This window comes from Physeter macrocephalus, chromosome 15 (genome assembly GCF_002837175.3).
Source record: "Physeter macrocephalus isolate SW-GA chromosome 15, ASM283717v5, whole genome shotgun sequence".
NCBI lineage: Eukaryota > Metazoa > Chordata > Mammalia > Artiodactyla > Physeteridae > Physeter > Physeter macrocephalus.
In genome coordinates, this window is record NC_041228.1 from 16,443,979 (window position 1) to 16,449,428 (window position 5,450).

Sequence of the window (5,450 nt, forward strand, 5' to 3'; positions counted from 1 at the left end):
GCTGAGTAATATTCCATTGTATATATGTACCAAATCTTCTTTATCCATTCCTCTGTTGATGGACATTTAGGTTGCTTCCATGTCCTGGCTATTGTTAATAGTGCTGCAATAAACATTGGGGTGCATGTATCTTTTCAAATTATGGTTTTCTCTGGATATATGCCCAGGAGAGGGATTGTTGGATCATATGGTAGTTCTGTATTTAGTTTTTAAAGGAAGCTTCATACTGTTCTCCATAACGGTTGTACCAATTTACATTTCCACCAACAGTGTAGGAGGGTTCCCTTTTCTCCACACCCTCTATATAGTAGTGTGTATATGTCAATTCCAGTCTCCCAATTTATCCCTCCCCCTTTGCCCCCAGGATAACTATAAGTTTGTTTTTTACATCTGTGACTCTATTTCGTTTTGTAAATACATTCATTTGTGCCAATTTTTTTAGATTCTACATATAAGCGATATCATATGATAAATTTGTCTTTGTCTAATTTACTTCACTCAGTATGACAATCTCTAGGTCCATCCATGTCGCTGCAAATAGCATTATTTTGTTCTATTTATGGCTGAGTAATATTCCATTGTATATATGTACCAAATCTTCTTTATCCATTCCTCTGTTGATGGACATTTAGGTTGCTTCCATGTCCTGGCTATTGTTAATAGTGCTGCAATAAACATTGGGGTGCATGTATCTTTTCAAATTATGGTTTTCTCTGGATATATGCCCAGGAGAGGGATTGTTGGATCATATGGTAGTTCTGTATTTAGTTTTTAAAGGAAGCTTCATACTGTTCTCCATAACGGTTGTACCAATTTACATTTCCACCAACAGTGTAGGAGGGTTCCCTTTTCTCCACACCCTCTCCAGCGTTTATTGTTTGTAGAGTTTTTTGATGATGGCCAGTCTGACCTGTGTGAGGTGATACCTCATTGTAGTTTTGATTTGCATTTCTCTGATAATTAGCAATGTTGAGCATCTTTTCATGTGCCTCTTGGCCATCTGTTTGTCTTCTTTGGAGAAATGTCTATTGAGATCTTCCTCCCATTTTTTTGATTCCATGGGTTGTTTGGGTTTTTTTTTTTTTCTTTTTGATATTGAGCTACATGAGCTGTTTGTATATCTTGGAGATTAATCCTTTGTCGGTCGCTTCATTCTCAAGTATGAATATTTTCTCCCATTCCGTGGGTTGTCTTTTCATTTATGGTTTCCTTTGCTGTGAACGAGTTTTTAAGTTTAATTAGGTCCCATTTGTTTATTTTTGTCTTTACTTTCATTACTCTAGGAAGTGGATCATAAAAGATCTTGCTACGATTTATGTCAGAGAGGGTTCTGCTTATGTTTTCCTCTAAGAATTGTATAGTATCTGGCCTTGCATTTAGATCAACAGTTTTGAGGAACAGAAGATAGTCTACCATGTTTGGATTGTATACTCTGAGGGGGACCAGGAAGGGCAAGATGTAGTTCTGGAGAAGAAAGCAGGGCTAGACAATCTTATCACAAGAGGAAAAGGGAACCTCTAATGCTCTCAAAGTGCTAAGATTGAGGCATTATTCTTATCTCTCTTCTCTGGTGAGAAAACTGAGTTATTAACAGTTTAACTTGTTTAAGATCTACACTGATGAATGCTTCAAAAGCTTTGGCCCATATTCATTCTTTTTGGATGGTATTATGTTGTGGATATTTATTGAAATGTTATCAAAAACCTTTTGTGCATGAGGAAGAATTTTAGAAAATAGATGTATTGTAATAAAGAGAGCACTTAAAGCCACATGACTGGAAAAGGTCATCAAGGATGGAATTTAGATGAAGAAGACAAGGACCAAACACTTATCACTGCAAAGTAAAGAGCCTGAGAAGGAGCCCCAAAAGAGGAAACTAAAAAAATAAAAATAAATAAATAAATAAATAAAGAGGAAACGAAGATGCAAAACTATTCTGTCAGTTGTAAGTGTCATTTGAGCTTGTGGCATCTAGAAGGATGCTTTGGTGACATTTAATCTGGTTTGATTGCTTGGAACATCTTTTTAGAAAACAGAAGAAGAAGTAAAAACGAGCATTTATAAGAGCAAATCCATCTGAGCTTCTATCCAGTCCCTTCACCCAAAGAACCACAAGTCTTTGTTGACTTTCAAATAGAGGTTCACACCACTCAAGAACAGACTCATCCTAGTTTAATAAAAAGTAAAAACCTCAGAAAATATTGCTTAAAGTAATAACACTCATAAGAGCTTGATATCATAGAGCATATGAGATAGAACATACACACACATAAACACAAACTTAATACCAAAATTTCAGAATTGTTTTGTATCTTTTAAAATACGATTAACACTTATATCTTGAAATTTTCATTTGTATAATGTTCCTCTTATCACTTTACTATTCCATTTTTTTTTGGTGGGGGGGTGGTTACGTGGGTCTCTCCCGTTGCAGAGCACAGGCTCCGGACGCACAGGCTCAGTGACCATGGCTCAGGGGCCCAGCCACTCCGCAGCATGTGGGATCTTCCCGGACCGGGGCACGAACCCGTGTCCCCTGCATCGGCAGGTGGATTCTCAACCACTGCGCCACCAGGGAAGCCCTGCTATTCCATTTTGAAATGAAAGGACTTCACGAACGTAACTCATAATATAAATGGTTTTATTTATTCATTTAAATTATTTTGTTAAGACCACTTAATATGAGATCTACTCTCAACAGATTTTTAAGTGTCCAATACAGTATTATCTATAAGCACAGTGTTGTACATCAGATCTCAAGAACTTGTATTGCATAATTGAAATATTGTACACATTGATTAGCAGGCTCATTTTCCTCTCTGTCCAGCCCCTGGTAAATACCATTGTATTCTTCTCTTCTGTGAATTCAACTATTTTAGATACTCACAAAGTGAAATCATGCAGTATTTGTTCTTCTGTGACTGGCTTATTTCATTAAGCATCATGTCCTCCAGGTTCATCTATGTTGTCACATATTGCAGGATAGCCTTCTTTTTAAAGGCTGAACAATATCCCACTGTATGTATATACCACGTTTTCTTTATCCATTCATCTATAGGTGGATATTTAGTTTCTTTCCACATATTGGCTACTGTGAATGGCACTGGGTTGTGATCTGAATATTTGTGTCCCTCTAAAATTCATATGTTGAAATCCATACCTTCAAAGATATTATTAAGAGGTGAGATATTTAGGAGGTGCTTAGATAATGAAGGTGTAGCCTTCATAAGTAGGATTAGTGTTCTTGCAAAAGAGGCCCCACAGAAATCTGTATACCCTTCTGCCATGTGGAGACACAATGAGAAGGCACTGGCTATGAACCAAGAAGAGAGTCCTCACCAAAATGCAACCTTGCTCATGCCTTGATATTTAATTTCCTAGCCTCCAGAACTATGAGGAATAAATTTCTGTTCACAAGCTACCCAGTCTGTGGTATTTTATTATAGCAGCCTGAATGGACTAAGAAATGATGAATTGAACATGGAAGTGATAATATTTCTTTGAGAGAGATCCTGATTTCAATCTTTTGGATAAATAATCAGAAATGAAATTGCTGGAGCTTATGGTAGTTCTATTTTTAATTTTTTGAGGAACTTTCATACTGTATTCCATAGCAGCTGCACCACTTTGCATTCCCACCAGTGATGTAGCAATATTCTACTTTTTCCACATCCTTGTCAACACATTGTCTTTAAAAAAAAAAAAAAAAAAGTGTGAGGTGACATCTCGTTGTGGTTTTGATTTGCATTCCCCTGATGTATAATGAGGTTGAGCATCTTTCCGTACACCTCTTGGCCATCTATGTGTCCTTTTTGGAGAAATGTCTCTTCAGGACTAGGCTTTTTAAAATCAGGTTATTAGTTTTGTTTCTATTAAGTTGCAGGAGTTTCTTATATATTTTGGAAATTAACCTCCTTGCAAATATTTTCTCCCATACTATCCGTTGCCTTTTCACTCTGTTGATTGTTTCCTTTGCTGTACAGAGGTTTTTAGTTTGATGTAGTCCTGCTTGTCGACGTTTGCTGCTGTTGCCTGTTGTTTTGGTGTCAAAACCATGAAATCATTGCCAAGACCAATGTCATGAAGCTTTTCCTCTGTGTTTTCTTCTGGGAGTTTTATAGCTTCATGTCTTATGTTTAAATCTTCAATTCATTTTCAGTTGAATTTTGTGTCTGACGTAATGATCCAATTTCATTCTTTTGCATGTAAATATCCAGTTTTCCAAGAACCATTTGTTGAAGAGGCTGTTTTTTTCCCCATGAGTATTCTTGGCACCCTTGTTGAAAACCAGCTGACAATATATGCAAGGGTTTATTTCTGTATACTCTGTTCCATTGGTTTATGTCTATCTCTATGCCAACAGCATACTGTTATGATTATGGTAAATTTATAACATATTTTGAAGTCAAGAAATGTGAATACTCCAGCTTTGCTTCCTTTTTCAAGATTGCTTTCACTATTTAGGCTCTTTTGTGGTTCCATATGAATTTTAGGATTGATTTTCTATCTATTGGATACCATTGGAATTTTGATAGAGATTGCATTGAATCTGTAGATCTCTTTGGGTAGTATGGATATTTTAACAAGATTAATTCTTCTAATCCATGAGTATGGGATGTGTTTCCATTTATTTGTGTCTATTTTAATTTCTTTCATCAATGTTTTATAGTTTTCAGGGTACAGGCCTTTCACCTCCTTAAGATCATGCCTGTGTATTATATTCTTTTTGATGCTATTGTGAATGAAGTGGTGTTCCTAATTTCCTTTTCAAATAGTTTGTTATTAGTGCCTAGAAATGCAATGGTTTTTCCTATATTGATTTTGTATCCTGCAGCTATACTGAATTTTGTTTTGTTTTGTTTCGTTTTTTCAGTCTCCAGAGTTTTCTATATATAAGATCTTGTCATTTGCAGACAAGGACAGTTTTGTCTCTTCCTTTCCTATTTGGATGCCTCTCATTTATTTTTCTTGCCTAATTGTTCTGGCTAGGACTTCCAAAACTATGTTGAATAGAAGTGGTGAAAGTGGACATCCTTTCTTTGTTTCTGATCTTAGTGGAAAGGCTTTCAGCTTTTCACTATTGAGAATGAAGTTAGCTGCAGAATTTTCATATGTGGCTTTTATTATACAGAAGTAATTTCTTTCTATTCTTAGCTTGTTTTATCATGAAAAGGTATTGAATTTTAATGATTTTTTTCTGAATCTTTTGAAATGATCCTGTACTTTTTATTCTTCATTCTATCAATTGGTGTATCACATTAATTGATTTTTGTATGTTGAACTATCCTTGCATCTCAGGGATAAACTGTAATTGGTCATGGTGTATGATTATTTTAATGTGCTGTTGAATTTGATTTGCTAGTATTTTGGTGAGGATTTTTACATCTATGTTCATCAGAAATATCGGCCTGTAGTTTTCTTTTCTTGTGGTATCTTTGTCTGGCTTTGGT